This window comes from Notamacropus eugenii, chromosome 3 (assembly GCF_028372415.1).
Source record: "Notamacropus eugenii isolate mMacEug1 chromosome 3, mMacEug1.pri_v2, whole genome shotgun sequence".
NCBI classification, from domain to species: Eukaryota; Metazoa; Chordata; class Mammalia; order Diprotodontia; family Macropodidae; genus Notamacropus; species Notamacropus eugenii.
In genome coordinates this window covers 251,956,853-251,981,103 of record NC_092874.1, presented here as the reverse complement: position 1 = coordinate 251,981,103, position 24,251 = coordinate 251,956,853, and positions in this window count along the sequence as shown.

Below are 24,251 nucleotides of genomic sequence, written 5' to 3'. Positions count from 1 at the left end.
ATACTACCCAAAGTTTCAGTTAGTACCTATACCTTTATTTTTTATGCAATTGTAGATTAGCTTTCATTGCTCTATGTTTACATAATTTGACCCCTTTTTGCCCCTATCCTTTCTGTTTGGTACACTGTAATTTCTTCTTTACAATTGTCTGTCACAGTTCCACATTCACCTCAGAGATCTCTTTGGATTTTGCACATTTCTATGGAACATAAGCTTCAGATAATGCTATCTGTGGAACTTCAGTTAGTGTATGAACTAAGAAGAAGTGAAATATTACTTGTATAGTAAATCATTTTTTTCTAAGAATTGAGGAAGGGTGTATATAAAGAAGAAAAAAATTAGGATAAAGAAACATCAGATCAGGTGCTTTTCTTAGTATAATTTTTAGCTATGAAGTGGAATATTACCTAAATAGTTTCATTTTTTTTTATTTTCTTGTTTTTAATTGCACCAGTACTGCTATCTTTTATATGAACTTCATTGATGCAAGGAGACTAATACTAACACTGTTCTTGTCTCTTAATAGCTTCATGACTTCAGTTTCTAATGTGAATTACCACTTAATTGCATAGCTTTTTAGTTCCATTCCTATAAAAAGAGCTTTGCTTGGTGTATTTTTAGAATTCTTAATAAAAATTATTGCCCTCAAAAGCTTAGATGTCTAAATTGGGATAAACAATAGATTAGTTCCCACCCCCATCACAGTTGAGCTGCTTGGGAAATAGCAGGAAATCATTTTCTGAATTGCTAAGTTTTAGCATATCCTCTTTGGCACTATTTTGCATTTTTGTCAAAACAATATTGTTAATATCATTAGCTCTTTTGCATTAAAGCAACAATTAGTTTTGAGTGACTTCTTTCTTTCTAGAACAATAATCTCTCTTTGAATTTTAAAAAGAAAAAAAATTCCTAGAAGTTCCTCCCATCACGACTACCAGCCTGAGTACACTGAAAGGGATCTCTTTTCCACACATTTTAATATCTAAATCTGTGGCTAAATTAATAACGCTTGTAACTACTTCTGATTGTTACCCCTTCTGACATATGTCCAGAAAGCTTTTAGATAAAAAAAGCAAAGACTATATCTTGCACAAACATGTGCCTGACATTTAAGATATAAAGAATGGTGACAATGAGCTAGATAGCACAGTGGATAGAGAGTTGAATTTGGAACCAGAAAGATGGGAATTCAAATTTGACTTCAGATAGTTAGTAGCTGTTTGACCCAGGACAATTTAACTTCTCTTTCCCTTAGTTTTCTCAACTATAAAATGGAGATAACAGTACCTTGCAGGGTTGTTTTGAGGATGAAATGTGATAATACTTTGAAAAGTGTTTAGCATAGTGCTTAGCACATAGTAGCCACCATATAAATGCTTATTCAATTCCATATTACATGGGATGAAGTACCTTTCTTTCATATAAGTATTTATATAAATGAACAAAAATGATTATAGTCACACAAAAAGGACATCTATTCTAACATCTATACTGGACTATGGATACATATAAACATATGCATTAAATGCATGTGTGCATGCATATATACACATATGAAACTACATATAAAATAATGCATAATCAATCATCAGTGTGTATGCATTGCACACGTAGGCACATCTTGATGATATGCTTGTATACACAGATATACATTGTAATCATCGACACACAAAGGCATGGTATATATATATATATGTATATATATATGTATATATATATATATACATATATACTATGTATCCATGTTTAAGCACAGCATGTATATATGTATATGTATGCATGTAGAAAGTTATTTATCCCATAACTGCTATAAGATATCATATGTGTTTGTATATGCATGTCAACGTAACCATAGATATAGGCAAAAGAATATGTGTAAAAAAGGTACCAAACCATAACCTATTATTTTATATACATAGTGATAGTACTGGGCTTGCTATTCCATTGATATAGAGAATTTCCAGGTAAGGAAGCTATGGTTTTTAAAACATAGGTCAATACTTTCTGTAAAAATGTTGGTTCTTAAGCAGTTACCTAGAATGCTGAAATGTTGTGATGTAGCCAGGGTCACATAGACAGGATTTGACAGTGAGCGTGAGATCAAAAAGTTTGAAACCAAGTTTTCCTCTCTTTAAGGGAAACTTTCACAACTCCAAATCTAGAACAATGCTTCCTAAACTTTATCCAGTCTCCACTGGCAGTGTACATTGGCGTTGCATGACCTGAGGGTATGCAGAATACAATGTATGCACAGTTTATGTTCAGAACCGAGGCTGCAATGAAATTGCTTGATGCACCATGGTCAAGCACTAACAGAAACAACTTGGATTCATTATACATTTGATTTTTAATTAATTTTTGTTCATTGCATGTTCAGAAACCTTTTACTGTTGCCAAATTTTTTTCAACCCCATATGTGGACAATAACCACAGTTTAAGAAGTGCTGCTCTAGAAACATAAAGGCATGCGAATGTGTAAGAGATGGTAATAGAACAGTTCTTGGTCTGAAATCATCTCTCTAGCCAATATATGAATGAAAATAACAGGTTGTACAATCATCATACTGCCATGATTTTAATAGTGATATAAAGTGTTAAAAGAGGTCTGAAGGGAGAATGAGACTTTGTGTGTAAATGTGCAATTCAGCCCTGTCCTCTAAACTTTTGGTGAACTTTGCATATGTAACCAAAGTCTCAAAGCCCATTGATATGAGATTCGTTGCTGGAGATCATTGCTGGACATCATCATTTTGTGCTTGCATGATAGGTGGGGTAAAGTCAATGAGCGTGGGAGAGAGGAGAGCTTCAGTCTCTTCACTTGCTAAAGTCTCTTTGGACTCTCTTGAATACTTTCTGGCTTCCAGAAGCCAAAAATTTCTGTTAGAGAAAGAAAATAAATGATGTTGACCCCACTTCATGTTACTATCAGGAAAATAAGACTGGAAAGAATCCAAAGTGACAGAAGCTACCAGTCTCCATTACATCCCTATCCGCAGCTTGCTATATTAGAGACTTCATGGAATTTTCACTTGGATGAAATTTGGGTCTGTGTCTCTTCATTGTAATGACACTTCACTCCAAAAGAGTCCATTCCTTCCTTCTGTATTTTCTGGTATAACCTTTCTTATACATACTTTCTCTGATTCAGTTATGCTACCAAGTTGTATCAAAGTATATTCACTGTAGAACTAGTATTTATTAGAAGTGGGATCAAGGCTGGGATGTAAAGCTTGGGTCATCTTTTCTCCATCAATAAAAATGATCAGAAATTAGTTTTACTCAAAAATAATATTCACCAGACTAACAATATTTAAGGAAGCATAGAGGTATATTTTTTATGCTGTTAAAGTGACCAGATATGTTCCCAACTCCCTGCTTCTCCACCTAGAAGGAAAGAAAGTCTTTCCTTGTAGAAGATTTGGGGACAAGAGGTTATATATGTCTCTTCTGCCTACTTTCAAGCCACATAATGATACCCTCATGCTACATTCATCCAGTTTCACTACACACTCAAAGAGATTTCTGGTCTATCAATTGTTTTTTTCCTCCCATGCAGCTAATAGTAGAAATATAACTTGTGGTACCTGGTGGCAGAAGACAATATGCATTCAGATAAATCCTTCCTTGTCCACTGAATAGCTGCATCTACAGTGACTGCATTTTGTGCTATATGCAGAAGCTTAGACAGATCTTAGAGATCTGGAAACATCATGGTTGAGATCATGAGAGATGAGAGGCAGGGGCAAGGCATTGAGGATGCAAGATTGAAAACCTGAGATAACTCTGACAACAATCCTGAATGAGACCGAAAACTGTCCCTAAGCTCTAGTTACAGTGAGATTAGGGTAGGAGACCAATTTAAAATCTAAACACTCTGCTATCTGTCTTTCAAGACTTTCACCTTTCAACCACCATTTCCCTCAAATTTGCAAAGCTGTTTTCTATGAGTCTCAGACTTGTAATTCTTGTTCAGGCTAATCTTACCTAGGGATCAGTTTCTACCTGAGGAAAGATGAAAGTATGGTGAGAAATTTTTTTTTTATTTTTGGAAATGTGTAAGAGGATCAGAGAGGGAAACAAACACACGTTCTTCATAAAAAATGTGTGGTTATCCTATGGATTAGCAGTGAAAAGAGATAAAATAAAAAAAGGTTAGTTAGATTGAATATGCTCTTCCAAATATGATATAGAGCGAACATTACAATGTGAATGTTATTTCAAAGGAATATTTCATTTTCATAGATCAATATTAAATTTTCTTCAGATACCAGGTGCTCCAGGATGAGTGGATTTCAATTAGGAGGACTAAGAAGTCTAAGAGTTTATCAGCTAAGTAACATCTGGAAAACAATGGCAATATTATAACCTTTCAGAAAACTAAACGTGAATTTGGCCACTAGCCTAGTAACCTGGGAGTAGTAATACTTAGTAGCTCAATATATATGTGTGTGTGTGTGTGTGTGTGTGTGTGGGTGTGTGTGTGGGTGTGTGTGTGGGTGTGGGTGTGGGTGTATATGTTATACTTTCTAAGTGATTAATTAATCATTAGATCCTAGGTTTCAAACTAGGAAAGATCATAGAACATATTTAGTCCATTCCCCTCATTTTAGAGATGTGGAAATTTAGGCCCACAAAACTTGCCTATTTGATTCACAGTCTGATTTTCTGTACTGGCCAAAAAGCAAAATCAGAGTCAGAAGTGAGTTTTTATTGCTTCTCCAGCAATGCTACCAGTACGCTGGCCTATATCATCTATTTCATATTTCTATATGTGTGTACATATACTTTCCACCTATACAATCTGTCCCAAAAGACTTAGTATGCGTTTAAGCTTTAATAACTTCAGAGTTTAGGTGCTGCAAACTTATAAAAAGACAACATTTAAAGGAACAATTATCACAAATTTTAAATAATGATATATTTCTTATTAAATTTCAAAACAACTATTTTGTTACATATCAGTTTTGTTTATTTTATCTTATATATTGTGCTAGTTGGTTTTTGAGATTTAAAAATTTTCCTCAGCTGCCTTATAAATGTAAATATTGGTTTGTTAATGAAAAACCATGGTTTTGATGCATGCATGGCATGAGAAGGAAGAGGAGAGAAAGAAAAAGAAAAAGTGAGAGACAGAGAAATAAAGAAATCGAGAAAAAGAGAAAACAAGTGAGAAGGTTTTGGTAAGCCTTCAAATTGAAGTAATTAATCAATTATTTGACATATTTAGCCAGCTGATTTTTGTGTTAGCTGTAAATATATAAAGCTGCTTATATTTGGGGGGGGGCACTAGGAACATTGAAATAATACATCATTAATAACATATTTTTTTAATTAAGTTAAATTATCTCTCTAACACACTGATTTTCTCTCCCTCTCCCTTTCTTTCACCCTTTTACTGGGGATGGGAGAGAAAAATATTTTTAAAAAGCCTCTGAAATAAAAACATGTAGTCAAACCAAAAAACTGTCATACTCACTGTGTCTCATTCTCCATAATTATTGAAGGCATGGTACCTTCAACATGATATGCCTACCCCATCACCACTACACCCAGTCATTTTAACTGGTTGGTTGGTTGGCTGTTGTCCTTCCTCTTTGAAGAGGACCAAAATGACATCACCATTGTAAAGTGAAATTTCGGTGTGTCTGACTGATCAGAACAATATGAGCTTGGAATGCTCTACCACAGGTTGGGCACAGATAGTCCCCGTGAATATTTGGGGTGAATATCCCAAATTTGAGCATCCTGCATTTACTTTATGCTGTCTCAATTCTGCTTTGCTCAAAGAGCACAGCACCTTTATTTATGTAGGCACACCATTCTGAGCAGTCCTAGGCCAGTGTCTCCCATGTTGCACAGTCAAATACAAAGTTCATGAGAGTGTCCTTGTATCGTTTCTTCTGGCCACCATGTGATCACCTACCCCATGCAAGTTCTCAATAAAATAGTCTTTGCCAAGTGTACATTTGGCATTCGAACAACGTGGCTAGCCTGAGTTGAGCTCTCTGAAGCATAATTCGAATACTTGGCAGTTCAGCTCGAACAAGGACTTCCAGATGATCCTCAGAATCTTATAAGACAGTTCAAATGGAAATGATTCAGTTTCCTGGCATGGCACTGGTAGACTGTCCATGTTTCACAGGTATACAACAATGAGTTCATCACAATGGCTCTGTAGACCTTCAATTTGGTAGTCAGTCTAATACTTCTTCTCTCTCAATCTTGGAAATTCAGCTAAGGAGGGATTGACTTCAACCTGAGGTAAATGGTCAATGGCCTCAGCATTGATTGATGATGGTCTGTTGAGAACACTATGGAAGTGTTCAGACCTTCTCTCTAGGATCATATCCTTATCACTAATCAATATGGTTACATAAGCACTGAGTAGTTTTGGTCCATAAATAGCTTTCAGGGAATCATAAAAAGGTTTTGGATTGTTACTATCCACATAAAACTTAATTTCATCTGTCTTCTTACTGAGCCAGGAATACTACATCTCTCTAAGCTTTGCTTGTACTTTGTTTTGATGGAATTAAATGCTGCCTTCTTAGAAGTACATGAACTGTTTTGCTGGCAAATCCTGTGGAGTTCTCTTTTTTTCATTTAGCAGTTTCTGAATTTCCCCATCATTTTCATCAAACCATTCGTGGTGTTTGCGAGTGCTCTGACCCAGATGAACTAATGTAGTGCTGTACACCAAATCTCTGAACACTGCCCACTCCTTTTCTGCTCCACTGTTGCCAACTGTATGTTGACTCAACTTTCCCTCCAAGTCAACAGCAAACTGTTCACACTCAGAGAAGAGCTCTAATTTGTTGACAATAATTTTTTGGTAATCACTTTGCCTTGGGGTCAGTGCTTTTCATGAATGTCAATATTTACCTTAGAAAGGATAAGTCTATGATCAGTCCAGCACTCTGCACCACACATTGCCTTTGTCACCTCACATCTTTTCTTTCTCTTCTCCTTACAATCACATAATCTATAAGATGCTAGGGTTTGCTGCAAAGGTGCATCCATGAGGTTTTATTGCATTTAGGTAAGTGGAAGACAGTGTTGGTGATGAGAAGGTTATGCTATACACAAGTCTTCAGCAGTAAATGACCATTGCTATTGCTGTTTCCAACTCCATTCATCCCTAGGACTCCCTGCCAAGTCTGGTAGTCTGAGCCTACCCTAGCATTAAAATCACCCAGAATTATAACCTTGTCCTCTTTTGGCACATTGACTATAATGGTCTCTCTGTCTTCATAAATTTTTTCTGTGACTTCATCAGGGTTTGTCATGGTAAGAGCATAGTCACTGATGATGGTGGCATGGCTTTTTTCCTGTGAGTGGCAATTGCATTGTCATGAGTCTGTCATTCACTCCTTTTGGCAGGCATGCCAGCTTCCTGATTATATTAGTTTTGATTGCAAAACCCACACCAGCTTCATGGCGCTCCTCTTCACTGTGCCCAGTCCAGAAAAAGGTGTATCCAGCCTTCATTTGCCAACCTTATTTCACTCAAGGCTGCTATTTGGATGTGATATCTGTTGAGTTCTCTTGCAACAAGAGCAATTCTTCTTTCAGGTCTACTGAATTTTGTGTTGTCTATTAGTGTGCAAACGTTCCACACGCTGATGGTGAGTGGAATCATCTTTGCTGATATTTTCGTACTTGTTTTTGTGTTTTGACCACACCTGCCAGGGTAATGAGGCCAGGGTTGGGTAAGCAGGCAATGTTTAGGGCAACTTTTCTAGCCCCCTTCCTCACATGAGGAGGTGATCAGTGCAGTCCTTAAAAGGCTGCTCAGACACCCAGGGGGCTGCCGAGTCCCACTGCTGCTTCCAGTGAGAAACAATCCTGTGGACTGGGCCACCTGTGCACAGGGTTGTGACTATAGCTCCCAGTGCATCTGCACCTACTTCTTCATCACTTGCCTGTCACCACAGGACTTTGAGGCATAATAGTGAAATGGTATGGGAGATGTCTTTTGATTCATACATAAATTGAATTTAAGTGAGGCAGAGTTGCATGAAGTTGTCAGCCTCACTCTCTCCTCCAGAGTCATCATAGCCCAGTAGCAGGTCAGAGTCAAGATGACTGGCGATGGCTCAGGGTGCAGTGGATGACCTTTGCATCTTCAGTGTCTAACCAAGCTCTAAGCACTCCATATCACCTGCTTCATCTGCCTTCATGGCCATTGAAACAAATTGTTCTCATCTGCCCATTCCACCAGATGAAGTCTTCACATGCTTGGAGTAGACACCCCCCTAACTCACCAATGGGTTTGAGATCCCTTGGTTACCCTCAACCTGGTTTGGCCCATCTGCTGAAGTGGTTTGCTGGGGTGTGGCTGCTGTGCATGCTGCAGCTTCTTGGAGCCACAGGTGAGAGTTGGGTGGGACAGGTGGATACCGAAGGGGGAAGAGCCCTGAAAAGGGCTAGGCAGCTGTCACACCAAAGGTACTGGTACTGGTATTGGTACTGGTACTGATCCTGCCTAAACACACTCTACACCCATTTTAGCTATGCCGGTTTTGATAACATCAATTTATTTGAAGTTCAAAAAATCACTACTGAATTAAGTGAAACCGTCATTTTACAAATGGCTCCTATGTCAAGGGAGATACGTTTTTATGTTCTATTTATAAAAACTCAAGGCAATCTATGATCACTTCAAGTGAATTTCTCATTTTGTACTCTACCTTATATTTGAGAGATATCATTTAGTCTGACTGTACTCTGCTTTATATCATTTCACAGACAGTCCATACTATGACCACATTTTTATATGCAAAGAAAATTAATAAGATTCTTGTTAAGGGCTACTGTGTTATGTGCTCAGTCTGATTGTCTCTCCAGTGCTGGCACACATATCCTTTGATAATGTGAATTTTGCCTTTGAACCAAATTAAAGTCTTAATTGGTTGAATACTAAAAGCAAAATTTGAAAGTTCATGAATATATATTCCCAGATAAAAGTCCAACACATTCATAGGAATTGAGAACTTGGCAACGTCACGTTGAATGGAGTTAAGACAATTTTCTGTTGGTGGCACCATATTCTGGGGGTGAGGGGGGAAACAAAACGAGGAGGTAAACGATATTAGTTTAACAAACCATTTCTTTTTGAAAGCTGGAAAGCTTTTGCTGCTGTGATGACAAAAATATTGAATAAATGAAAAATTATTTATTAAGTATGAATCATTGTATGCATGGATAAATGTTGTTATAATAGGTCCTATCCATGAATATATTTCATCAGTCATTGATAAAGTAAGTTGTTTTTTTTTAATATATCTGGAAGCAAGTACAGGATGATTTCTTCACTGCCAGGACAACATTTAAGCCTTCCTCATTAAAGACTCAAGAAACATAAGACCTGGGAAATACTAAAAGTATTATTCTATTCAAGAGTTGGTGACTTGCAGGTAGCTTTGAAATCCTTCATTTGAATTGCTTATCCAACCTTCCCAATTAGAGAGGCAGTTTTAATGATAGCATTTACCACTTTACCCATGGTAGCAAAAGCATTTTTCCCTTCACAAGGTAAGGCTAGAGGAACTTTGAAAAGACGCAATGAGTTCAATATGTTTCATATGAAATTCAATTTATTGTATAACTATGACTATTTTTACACTAAGATGTTCAATGGTTTTAGGAGAATTACTTGTCCATACTATTAATTTCTCTAACCTATCTTAATGAGATAGATGTTAAACCCCTTTTTACTACGGATTGCTTCTCCCCTCATTTATTTATATAATAGAGCTAGATAAATCAGTGTTGGAAATTTCAGTTATATAGACTATGAATTGATTTATAAAATCCATGCCACTTCCTGATTATTAATATTCTATATTGTGTCCTCAATGTAGGCAGATTGGAATGCTTTATTCTCACATATATAAAGTGGATACACACACATACATGTTATTTTTGTATGTGTGTGCTTTATATAAAAATAAATACAAATGTGTATAACGTAATTTATTTTATATGAAGCAAATACATACATAAAACATTCATGTATGTGTGCATACATACACATATGTGTGTATACTATATAGAAATACTTATATATTCACATAGATGTGTATATACATACTTCTCCCCACTCTTAAATTGGTCTTAGTGATGCTTTCTGTTCTCTAAAGACATTCACTAGCATTTAGTCCAGGAAGTTGAAGAGAGATTATCAGTTAGGGAAGGCACACAAATCTTTGTAAATCAAAAACAGAATATATGGTGTTTTTTAACAAGTTTTACAGTAGTATCAGGGGTAAATTCTCTTTATAGCCCACATAGCAAAAGTTAAAAGGGAAAGTGACATGTGTATAGGTAGCCAGAATTCTCTTCAGAGTATAAAGAATATAGTGACTACCTAGTTGGACACAAAAGTATTGATAAGCCTTAAGTTAGGTAGTCAGAATATTTCAAGATAAATAATGCTGCTAGGAGATAATACAACTAATGAGACACTTCAACTTTAACTATTTCCTTCTGTCCTACTTACAGAGCACCTCTGGCCTAATAAATTTAATGTTTTTCTTAGAATCCAGGAGGGCAGAGTTAAGATGGCAGAGTAACAGCATGGACTTTCTAGAGTCCTTTCTCCAAGCCCAGCTGAATAATTGTAAAAAATGGCTCTAAACAAATTCTGGAACTGCAGAACCCACAGATCAAGTGAAGCAAATCTCCAGTCCAGGAAAGACTGAAGGTCCCCAGGAAGTGTCTATCATGCCACAATGGGAGCAGAGCACAGCCCAGTGTGGGCCACGCTGGCAGAGAGAACTGAGCAGATCTTTAGGGGGACTGAAACACTCTCAACTGTGGCAATTTCCAGATTTCACAATGCCAGAATGTTGAGGATAGATTGGAATGGCAGTGGAAAAAACTTTGTGAGACAATAAAGTGGTCAGGCCCCAAGCCCAGGGCACTGGTGGGGGTCGGGGGGAGGAAACCTAGGAAACCAAAGCAGCAGCAGGGTGAGTAGCAGCTGCAGTCACTGTTTCTGGAGCTCTGGGCCCATGGAATGGGGGATGGGATCAAATGGCTGACAATGCACCCCACCGTCACTGGAAGCAGAGAAGTACCTTGACAAAGAGCTCAAAATTCAAATAAATGGCTAGGGAAATGAGCAAAAACCAGAAAAAGAAGAAGACTGTAGAATCTTACTTTGATGACAAGGAATACCAAAATATGCAAACAGAAGGTAGCTAAGTCAAAACTTCTTCATTAAAAGCCTCCAAGAAAAACAGGAATTAGTCACAGGCCATGAAAGAGCTCAAAAAAGATTTTGAAAATCAAGTAAGAGAAGTAGAGCAAAAAATGTGAAGAGAAATGAGAGTGATGCATGACAACCATGAAAAACGAGTCAACTACTTGCTAAGAAAACCCAAAGAAATGTTGCAGAAAATAGCACTTTAAAAAATAGACTAACCCAAATGATAAAAGAGATCCAAAAAGCCAATAAGGAGAAGAATGCCCTAAAAAGCAGAATGACCCAGATGAAAAAGGAAGTCCAAAAGCTCACTGATAAAAGAGATGACTTTATGAAAAATCAACAAATTACAAAACAAATCCAAAGGAATCAAAAATAGCAGACAATGAGAAATATCTGTTTGGAAAAACAATTGACCTGGAAAATAGGTTCAGGAGAGACAATTGTAAAATTATGGGATTACCTGAAAACCACTATCAAAAAAATACTATAGACAACATAATTCAAGAAATCATCTGCCTGGTATTCTAGAACAAAAGGGTAAATTAAACACTGAAAGAACCCACTGATTGCTCCTGAAATAGATCCCAAAAGGAAAACTCCTAGGAATATTGTAGCCAAATTCCAGAACTCCCAGGTCAAGGAGAAAATATTGCAAGCAGCCAGAAAGAAGTAATTCAAGTATTGTAGAAACACAATCAGGACAGCACAAGATCTAGCAGCTTCTACATTAAGGGATCACAGACGATGGAATATGATATTCCAGAGGTCAAAGTAGCTAGGATTAAAACCAGGAATCACCTACCCTGTAAAACTGAGTATAATACTTCATGGGAAAAATGGTCATTCAATGAAATAGAGGACTTTCAAGCATCCTTGATGAAAATATCAGAGCTAAATAGAAAATTTAACTTTCAAACACAAGAATCAAGAGAAGCATGAAAATGTAAAAAGGAAAGAGAAATTATAAGAGACTCATTAAATTGAACTATTTACATTCTTATATGAAAAGATAATATTTGTAACTCTTGTGACTTTTCTCAATATTTGGGTAGTTGGAGGGATTATATACATACAGATAGAGGGTACATGGTGAGTTCAATATGAAGGGATGATATCTAAAAAATAAAATTAAGGGGCGACAGAGGAATGTATTGGTAGGAGAAAGGGAGAAATAGAGAGGAGCAAATTATCTCTCACATAAAAGAGACAAGAAAAAGCTTTTTGCAATGAAGGGGAAGAATGCGGAGGTAAGAAGGAAAAAGTGAACCTTATTCTCATCACATTTTGCTTAATGGGGGAATAACATGAACACTCAATTTGTTATGAAAAATCTATCTTACCATACAGGAAAGTAGAGGAGAAGGGGATAGGTGGGGTGTGGGGGGAATGATAGAAGGGAGGGCAAATGGGAGGAGGGGGTAATTAGAAGTAAACCCTTTTGAGGACGGATAGGTCAAAAGAGAGAAGAGAACAAATGGGGGAGCAGTATAGGATAAAGGAAAATATAGTTAGTCTTTCACAACTTTTATGGAAGTCTTTTGCATAACTTTGAATGTATAACCTATATTAAAGTGCTTGCCTTCTCAGTGGGGATGAGTGGGATGGGAGAAAGGGAGAGAGCGTGGAATTCAAAGTTTTCAAAAGGAATGTCAAAAATTGTTTTTACATGAAACTTGGAAATAAGATATATGGGTATAGAAATTAAACTTTCCCTACAAGAAAATAGAAGAGATTGTGTAAATGGAGGCTGGGGTATGATGAAAAAGAGGGCAGATTGGGGGAAGGAGTAATCAGAATGTATGTTGTCTTGGGGTGAGCAGAGGGGAGAGAAGGGGAGAAAATTTGGAACTCAAAATCTTGTGGAAATCATTGTTGAAAAGTAAAAATAAATAAATAAGTAGATTAGGCGTAAAAAAATGTTTCATCAACGTAAACCCTTAACTTCAGTGGAAGATATGCAAGAATCATAGTGTTGAGCTTGAGAACTTTAGTCAGGGGAAATATTCTAGACATAACTGATACACAATTGGCCTCACAAGAAAATCTGGGTTCAAATCCAGACACTGATACATACTATCTTTGTGACCCTAGAACAACCATATGTTATTTCATCTGAATTAAAAACAAGGAAATATTTACTAACAATTGCATAGTAATTTTTTCTCATTATAATGCTTTCATTGTCCAAGAAGCTAGGTTCTTATTAATATGAGCAGTCCCTCCAACAATGAAGCCTTCAATCATTATGTCACTTAGGAGATGATTTTTTGAGATTTATTGCGTTCTAAAAATTTTTGGCAGCCAGCCTAGTGATGGATTTTTTTGAATGTAGCTACCTTGACTCTCAGAAAACAAACATACAGTAGATCAGATTTCATACACAAGACCATTCCAACTTTCAAAAACTAAAGTCTATAGTAAATTCAAAATACAGTATATAACTTTAGTGTACTAGTGGGTTTTTATCACTTCATGTACAAGTAGGGTAAATTAAAATTTAATCATTTAAGGTACTCTGTCCCATTTGAAGAAGTTAGCAAAATGTCCAGTCAATCAATACATCTGTAGGGCTTAGTAGGTGTGTATGTGTGTGTGTGTGGGGGGGGGGGGGAGGGAATGACCTTGAAACTAGAAAAATATTTCAGAAAAATGGAGTTTGGATAAACCAAAAAACTTGACCAAACCCCAGGGGCCACCTTTAATTTCTCAAGCAAGTTGAGAAGGAATTGATTTGAGAAACTGTTGTAAGTATAGTGCTATCACTTGAAAGGCACTAACTGGGGGTGGAACCATGATGGTAGAACAACAATCCAACTGAACTTTCCAGCATTCCCCCAAACAACTATCACATGATGGAAGCAGCAGAGCAAGCAGAAAATCAGGGGGAAGATATTTCTTTTCCTAGGAGGTCTCTAAAAGAGTTCTGTGCCATTAGAGTGGAGGTCAGCCTCAAATGGACAGAACACTCACAGCAACAATATCAGCAGTGGGCCTTAGAGGGGGCCATGATTGGGGTAGTAAGATAAACAGCAACATTTTTCTGTGCCCTCTGGCCAGAGAAAGTACAGGGAATGGGCAGCTTGTCAAGAAGAGATTCCAAGTGACCCTTTGCTGACCTGGGGATAATTTCAAATGACTCATGTTGAAATAGTGCTATCCACCTACAGGGAGAAAACTGATACATTTTAAGTGAAAGTTAAAGCACATTATTTTCTTTATTTTTTTCCTTTTATTTTGCAATATAGCTGTCAAGGAAATAGGATTTGTGTGATTTCATATGTACAGCTGACATCATTGAAATTAAACCTATGATGTTTCAAAACCACAAAATACACATTTTAATTAGTATATGCCTCAAGTATCTTCTAATTAAAGAGACATTTAACAGATTCTCAATTTGGAGAGATATAACCAAAGAAAAGAAAATAAACTAAACAGTTATCTGGTTAAATAAATTGAGACTTTCTGGGCTCAGGCTATCCTCTTCAGGATATAATGATCTTCCTTTGGAGATCTCTTTAAGTCATTTCTAATTGCGTGATAGATTTCTCATCTATATTTTTGAGGGGGGAAAAGTTCAATAATTAGTAAATAGATTTTAAGCCTAATTTCTTTCTTTCTATTTTTCTTTCTTCCTTCCTTCCTTCCTTCCTTCCTTCCTTCCTTCCTTCCTTCCTTCCTTCCTTCCTTCCTTCCTTCCTTTCTTTCTTTCTTTCTTTCTTTCTTTCTTTCTTTCTTTCTTTCTTTCTTTCTTTCTTTCTTTCTTTCTTTCTTCCTTCCTTCCTTCCTTCCTTCCTTCCTTCCTTCCTTCCTTCCTTCCTTCCTTCCTTCCTTCCTTCCTTCCTTCCTTCCTTTCTTTCTTTCTTTCTTTCTTTCTTTCTTTCTTTCTTTCTTTCTTTCTTTCTTTCTTTCTTTCTTTCTTTCTTTCTCTCTTTCCTTCTTCATTCATTCTTTCTTTATTTAACTTTTAACATTCATTTTCACAAAATTTTGGGTTCCAAATTTTACCCCCATTTCTCCCCTCCCTCACCCCAAAATACCAAGCATTATAATTGCCTCTATCACCAATCTGCCCTCTTTTCTAACATCCCTCCCTTCCCTTGTCTCCATCTTCTCTTTTCTCCTGTAGGGCCACATAACTTTCAATACCCCATTACCTGCATTTCTTATTTTCTAGTGGCAAGAACAGTACTCGACAGTTGTTCCTAAAACTTTGAATTCCAAGTTCTTTTCCTCGCTCCCTCACCACCCCTTCCCTTTGGAAGGCAAGCAATTCAATATAGGCCAAATCTGTGTAGTTTTGAAAATGGCTTCCATAATAGTCGTGTTGTACAAGACTAACTATATTTCCCTCCACCCTATCCTGTCCCCCATTACTTCTGTTCTCTCTTTTGATCCTGTCCCTCCCCATGAATGTCGACCTCAAATTGCTCCCTCCTCCCATTGCTCTCCCTTCCATCATCCCCCCCACCCTGCTTATCCCCTTATTCCCCACTTTCCTGTGTTGTAAGATAGGTTTTCATACCAAAATGAGTGTGCATTTTATTCATTCCTTTAGTCGAATGTGATGAGAGTAAGCTTCATGTTTTTCTCTCTCCTCCCCTCTTTTTCACTCCACTGAAAAGTCTTTTGCTTGCCTCTTTTATGAGAGATAATTTGCCCCATTCCATTTCTCCCTTTCTTCTCCCAATATATTTCTCTCTCACCGCTTAATTTCATTTTTTAAAGATATGATTCCATCCTCTTCAATTCAGTCTGTGCACTGTCTCTATATGTGTGTGTGTGTGTGAGTGAGTGTGTGTAATCCCACCAACTACCCAGATACTGAAAAGTTTCAAGAGTTACAAATATTTTCTTTCCATGTAGAAATGTAAACAGTTCAACTTTAGTAAGTCCCTTATGACTTCTCTTTGCTGTTTACCTTTTCATGCTTCTCTTCATTCTTGTGTTTGAAAGTCAAATTTTCTTTTCAGCTATTGTCTTTGCATCAAGAATGTTTGAAAGTCCTCTATTTCATTGAAAGAGCATTTTTTCCTCTGAAATATTATACTCAGTTTTGCTGGGTAGGTGATTCTTGGTTTTAGTCCTAGATACTTCGACTTCTGGAATATAATTTTCCTTGCCCTTCTATCCCTTAACGTAGAAGCTGCTAGATCTTGTGTTATCCTGATTGTATTTCCACAATATTTGAATTGTTTCTTTCTAGCTGCTTGCATTATTTTCTCCTTGACCAGGGAACTCTGGAATTTGGCCACAATGTTCCTAGGAGTTGCTCTTTTTGGATCTCTTTCAGGAGGTGAGTGGTAGATTCTTTCAATATTTATTTTGCCCTCTAGTTCTAGAATATCAGGGCAATTTTCCTTCATAGTTTCATGAAAGATGATGTCTAGGCTTTTTTTTTGATCATGGCTTTCAGGTAGTCCCATAATTTTCAAATTGTCTCTCCTGGATCTATTTTCCAGGTCAGTTGTTTTTCCAATGAGATATTTCACATTATCTTCCATTTTTTCAGTCTTTTGGTTTTGTTTTGTGATTTCTTGGTTTCTCATAAAGTAATTATCCTCCATCTGTTCCATTCTAATTTTTAAAGAACTATTTTCCTCAGTGAGCTTTTGGACCTCCTTTTCCATTTGACTAATTCTGCTTTTTAAAGCATTCTTCTCCTCATTGGTATTTTGAACCTCTTTTGCCAATTGAGTTAGCCTGTTTTTCAAGGTGTTATTTTCTTCAGCATTTTTGAGGGTCTCCTTTAGCAAGGTGTTGACCTGCTTTTCATACTTTTCTTGCATCTCTTTCATTTCTCTTCCCAGTTTTTCCTCCACCTCTATATCTTGATTTTCAAAATCCTTTTTTTAGTTCTTCCATGGCCTGAGACCATTGAATATTTATTTTGGATGTGTGGGGTACAGAAACCTTGACTTTTGTGTCTTTCCCTGATGGTAAGCATTGTTCTTCCTCACCCAAAAAGATGGGAGAGATCTCTGTTCACCAAGAAAGTAACCTTCTATGGTCTTATTTTTTTCCCCTTTTTTGGGCATTTTCCCAACCAGTTACTGGACTTTTGGGTCCTTCGTCAAGAGTAGGGTATACTCTGGGAATGTGAGATCTCAGTTCCTCCAAGGTGGCACAATCAAGCGTGTACTTGTCTGGACACAGAGAGGGATTTTTATGTCCTGAATCTTAGCAATTACCTCTCCACAGCCACATAGCCTCCAGTTCTGCCAAGTCAGCACTGGGGGCTTATTTTCAGATAAGCTGGATGGGCAGGGCCACCATTCAGTGTGAGACAAAGACCAGCTTGGCCAGGTCCTCCACCCTGGGCTGAGGTAAGAAACAGCTCTTCAGTGCCCCCAGGGGTCTGTACGCTCCAACAATGAGTGGTCTGTAGGGGCTGCTGTGCACCCTCTGTGGCTGCTGCCTGCTCCTGGAGATATGGGAAGGCCTTTCTCCCTTCCTGGCCAGCTGATAAAATCCAGTCACTGACCGCTGGCTCTGTGGGTTGAGGTATCTGAGGCCCCACTGCTAGGACTGCAGATTCAGCCCCAAGGTGTCCTCCTCCCAGAGTTTCGTCGTGCCATACCCAGCGGCCAAGGCTGGGCTGGGCTCCACGCTCCATGCTCAGCTCTGCGTCTGGCGCAACCAATGTTTCTGTGGGCCTTTCAGGTCACCGTGTCTGGAAATCTCCTCCACTCTGTTGTTCTCCACTTCTGCTGCTCCAGAATTTGTTGAGAGTCCCTCTCTACGGATATTTTGTGGGCTGTGTTTGGAGAACCTATGTAAGTGTGTCTTTCTAGTCCACCATCTTGGCTCAGCCCCTTTAAGCCTAATTTCTGAATAACAAAGCCAACATATTTTTGAAGACTTCTAATAAAAATGGAAAATCAAGACTATCTGATCCCATAAGATACAAGCAAAATACCCTCTCTCATGCTTGAAGAAAAAAGTTTTCTAATAATTAAAGATTTCCTTAAGTGGAATAGGCTATATCAGGAAACACTTAACTTTAGTGGAAGCCATCAAACAAAGTTTAGAGTATCTTTTGTCATTCTATTGTGGCTATAGAAGGTATTTTTTTTGAAAATGTTCATCAGAATATATGGTAACTGAGGTTCCTTCAAACTCTTTCTCTAATTTTGTAAAATTTCTATTTCTGAGATAAGGTGAATGCACAGCTACTTTAAAAAATACTCAAAGAACTTGGATTAATGCTTAAGCATTAAGCTAGAGATAGGAATTTGTACTTAGCCCTCACTTTTTGTTCATTCTTCAGCAGCTGTTAGAAGGAAAGAAAAAAGAATTTATTAAGGACCTACCATATCCCAAGAGCTTTATAGAAATTATTTGATCCCCACAATGCTTCTCAGGGCATTTGAACTGAGCTTTTATTACGTCCAGGTCTAGTATTTTATCCTCTGTGCCTCTTCTCTGCAGCTTCATTTAGATGAAGACATAAAGATAGGCTTGTCAAAGGCACAGCTAACTAATTCACTGGAAGACAAAAAAATATATATTCCAAAAAATATTTAATTACCAGAAACAATCAAAAGAAACTCTATTGAAATATTCCAAAAATAATATGAGAATTACACTTAGTTTAAGAGGGGGGCGGAGTTATACAAATACAAAATGGGAGAACATTGAGAACTTAAGAACAGTTCAAATAAAAGTTGTCTAGTGGTTTTATATTTTGCTACAAGCTACATATATACAAGTCATATATTTTGCTATTTTTAAATGCATGGAAGCAATAAGTATCATATTAATAGAACTGCAGTGGTTATAAAAATAGAGATGACAGTCCTGTATTCAGTGTGCTAGTGATGTTGTGATGACACTTAGGGTATTAATTACAATCCTTGGAAACATTTTTAGAACACTACTGACAAATTGGTGTTTTTCTAGAGGAGGAGAGGTTAAGAGTCTGAGACCATGCTGTGTGTGAAATATTTGAAGGAAATGGAATTTTCATTGAAGAATCAAAGCCTGTTGTTGGGTTGGGGCAGGGTGGAAGGAATGGAACTGTCTATAAATAAGTGAAAGATAGCCAGGTGGACAAGTAATTATGGGGATTTTGTTTTAATCTATATAGAAGAGCTAGAATAGGTGGATGGACGTTACATAGAGGCAGATTTTTGCATAATGCACAGTGCCCCAAAAAGGCTGAGTTTAGATTTAAGCTTTAATAGTTTAACTATATTAAGAGAGTTGGGATACCCTTTCTGTGAAAGAAGTGATGACATCTTAATCAGAGGAAATATTCAATTAGATAGAATAATTGTTTTCAACATTGTATTAAAATTTCTCATCCTTTTAGCTGGAAATTAAAAAAAAAAAAAGAAATGTTAAGGACCATTACAGTTTTAAAGATGCTAAACTATTTAAGGGAAATAAACCTAAAGGTAAAACATGATTTTTGCTCAACACTTCAAATTGGTAGAAATAAAAAAGCTGCGAAACTCTGTGGGAAACAACTAGTACAGTAAAAATAAAATTTAATTGAAATACAGTGAATTGATGCAATTTTGAAAAGTGATGTAAAAATTGCAATGCATTTTCTTAAAATAAAATAGTTCGGAAATGTAGTGAAAAAAATGTGACTGTGTTGTTTCTTCTGGCTCCCTTATGTAGTAAAAAAATTTCCAACTCAGTAAAGATAAAGGTAGACAGTTAAAAGAAAAAGAAAAAGAAAAAAAGGTTAAAGAACAATTGTCAAATGGACTAGGCAAGAATTATATTATTTGAATGAGTTCTGACTTGGCTTTTTTTGACAGTCATTCAGCTAATTAAGCACCTATTAAGTATAATATATATAATATAAAATATTATATATTATATGTATTATAACGCATTGTCTTCCTTTACATCAAATGATATTGAAATAAAACTTTTAATATTGGATTCTGAAGAATTTTTCTTTGCCCTCTAGACTTCTGGCACAAATGTTTTACTTGTTCCCATACTCCCATACTTTTAAAGGTTTTTACATATGCTTTTTTTCATAATAGACACTTCTAAGTATATATAATCCTTCCACCCATTTAACCTTCCATTGCAGCAAAACATATTGGAAGAATGATTTCATAATTTCATAAGTTTCATAATCAAATGTGGAAAATGAGATAATGTATGTAAAATGTCTTATATGCCTTAAAACACAATATAAATGTTAGACATGATGGTGATGACAGCACAGAAATGTTTGATATCCATAAAGCTTCCTTCAACCTGTAACCAAAGGAGGGAAATACATTTTCCAATCTTGAAAACAACATTTGAATGCAATTGTTTTATTCTTCGCCTAAGAAGGTGACTGGATTCCAATTAATTGTGGTTGTTAATGTCATTCTTTTAGATTCACCTGAAGATTTTCTTAATGTATAGTATATATCTATATTACTATACATTAAATGAAGAAAAGCATGGTATCATGAATATGAACAAGGATAGATAAGGGAGGAGGCTCACATCCTGTCTCACTCACATAAAGGCTTTGGAATGGGAAGTCATTCAGCATCTCAATGATCTGAGCAATTCTCTAAGATTTTAAGTTACAGAAAATGTGTCAACATACTTTGGCACAGGCATTTGACTCAGCAGTCCCCTGTAACAATGAAATCACAAGTCTAAACTGTACCCCTATTCAAGTGAAGCACTATCATCCCTTTACAAGATGCAAGGGGGCTATTTGGATGGGAAAGGAAGTTGGCCTCTGGCTGGAAAATAATTGCCCATACTGAAGTCAGGGGTGATGGAGAGAATTTCATTACTTGGAAATTTCCCTATACCAATGGAATCACATATTCAGTGCTTGTCCCTTATAAAAGGCACAGATGTGAAAAAATAATTTGGGAAGGGAAACAAGTGCATATGGGATAAGGATGTTAACTTTATTTTAAATAATGAGAATTATATTTTTCTCCTGTAATTTTGTAGAAAATATTCATATCAGATTACTCACCATCTCAGGGAGGGGAGAGGAGAGGGAGGAAGGAGAAATAGAATTTAAACTCAAAACTTTAAAAACAAATAAGTGTTGAAAATTATTGTAACATGTAATTGGTGAAAAAATAAAGTATTATTTAAATATATTTGTATCTATGAAGTGATTTCTTTGCTTTTCTTACTACTGAGATTTCTGGGAGCAAAACGAAAATGAAAATTTGCACTTCTATTGCCATATATCCTCATGAGCCCCTACTATTTACATATAAATAGTGGATCTCCTGTTAAAAGGACACATATGTCTGCTAATCTTTAAATTTATTTCACACAGAGATATAGTGAAAATGGCAGTTCTCATTTGGAGCTTAATGAAAAGCAACTAAGATATTTCTCAACAGCAATGATAAGTCACAAGGTGATTATTATTAATAATGAACTCAGTGATGGGAAAAATAAATGTGTGAAGACTGTCACATGAAAATAAAAACAACTGACATTAGATTTACATTTAAAAGGTCAAATCTTTGGATATATACAGGTGGAAAATCTAAATTTCTCGCTTGACAATTCATAAATAATTTTTGGAAAACACACATCTGATATCTTGCAATTATATTCTAATCTATTTCATTTGTCTAGTATATGCTGATAAATAATAATCATCTTTCTATTTTATTGGAAAATTTACAGAAAATCAATATCTACATTAAATAAAGAATGAAACATCGGTAATGAGAGGAATTGCTTTCATATTCCAGAAAATAAAACATACAGCACTTCACTTGACATAGGCTTTCATGAAGCCATGAAATGTCCAGAGCCAATTAATATATGTTTTCAATGCTTGTCTATTGCAAATGCATTTCAAAACGAAGAAAACAATTCCAATAGCAGCCATATTAATTTTTGCTCTTTAAGAATTCCATTAGATTCAGAAATTTATTCTCTTAAAAATAAATTAAAGTTATTCTTCTGTTTTGATTAATATGCTTTACATGCAATAACGTAAATTTTTTAGAATGCGCTATTTGTTAATTCAATTTTGCTGGACACAGGTAAACTTGACTTCATCCCTAAAGGGTCTTAGTAACCAACTAATAGAAACATTCTCACACTGACAAATCACACTTTGTTAATTAGTTCACACAATCTCCCTGTAAGGCATAAAAATAAGCATTATCATTACCATTTTACAAATAAAGAATTATACAAATAGGTTAGATCATTTTCCTGAGGCCATTTAACAAACCAAGAGCAGAACTGAGGTTCTAACTGTGTTTCTGGCATACCTACTAGTGGCTTAGGACTTTTTCCCTAAGCATTTACCGACCTAATCTTGATTAGAGACCACTTAAAAACTTATAATGCGAAAACAAACAAACAAACAAATAATCAAGTATTCCTTTAAATAAAGCATGCTGCCTTCCACCAGAAAAAAATATAGAAATAATAAATAGGAAAGAACACAATCTCTCTTGCATACACCTGGAGAAGTTTATATACTATATAAAATGAACTCCTTGAGGAGGAATTTCTTTAACTAGTTTATACAAAATAGTAAAATGTCAATGAGCTTTAAGATATTACTATAGGATCAACTCTAAATAACTCATAATATGTGCCTTGACATAGATAGATAAAGATATAGATAATATACCCATATACATACACACATATACGTGTGTACGTATGTGTGTATATATGTATATGCATGTGTGTATGTATGTGTGTGTGCAACAAGTCTTCAAAGAAGGCTACATTTTACTAGAATAATTTATATTTGAATGCATGTTGTTTAAAGGGCATTGGTAGAACTTGCACAAGTAGAAGAAATAGGGGCAAAGGAAGCCATGTTGAAGATGTGGGCTGGGGCAATCTCTTTCCCTGAGCTGTCCTAATCCCTCTCTCTTCATCTGGCAGCAGTTTGGATTTAACATTCTTGAATGTCTACATACCACTTTCCTGAAATGAAATCACATTCATGCTGCATGTGACTGGTATTTGTAGTATTTGTCTCATGTGCAAAGACTGGTTTGGGCTCTGAGGAGAAGAGTAGAATAGTAGGAATTTTAGTCTTACAGCTAATTACTAGCCCAGTGACATTCTACAAATCACTTTATCTCTAGGCTTCAGTTTTTTAATTTGTGAAAATCAGAGATAGGCATATCTGACTTGTTTACCTTACAAAGTTCTCTGATGAATAAAATATTTACTATATCTGAAGGCATAATGCAATCTTATAATAAATTTAAATCTTATAATATTAGATGGCTACAGGTTTTTGTATTACTATTATTATTCTAATGTCTTTATTGGCGTGTTATTGTAGTTAAAAGTCACATTGGTTGCTGTGTTACTGGAGGTTGTTAGCCTTGCAGAGATAAGGAAAGTTCATAATTTTATGAATTGGATTACAGAAGTTGGGCTATGAAATTATTAGATCCTAGCATGAAATTAAAAATAACTTGTAAATTTTTAAAAGAGCTTTCATTTACTAATAGATCTTAATAACTTGTCATTTGATAGCCAAACGGTTAACTCAATTTCTAGAAATCTAAAAGAGAACATTTCATAAATTCCTAGAAGCCTTTTACCTGTCTGCTCCTTCTGAGAATACTTCAGAGACTTAGATCACCCAGAGATACTGAATATGTCGAGGTTCTGAGTATGAGAATTCTTGTATTCCAGAGATTTTATAGTTCCAGAGATCAAGAGTGCTGACTTGAAGTGCCAGGTACTGGTATTCTAGGGGAGATTTTCTTAACAGCACAATTTTCAGAGTAATAAGAGATTAATTAACAAAGTCATCTTGTCTCTAGAGAACTAAAATCATGTCATGAGGAACTGGAAGATATGAAATTTAGCACTCCATGATATTTTGGAGAAATGGTCCAGTGCTATAGGTCTGAGAATAATGAGTAGTATTTGCCTATCTTTCCCAAAAAAGATTTTCACCTTGTAAAAAGTCTCATGGATCTAGACAATCACTCAATGATCAAAAAGTATGCAGTAACTACCTACTGTAGTTTAATGTTTTCTGTTTCTGCATGTGTTTATCAATTCCAGAACATTCTTGTGTGTCATGCATTTCTGGGTT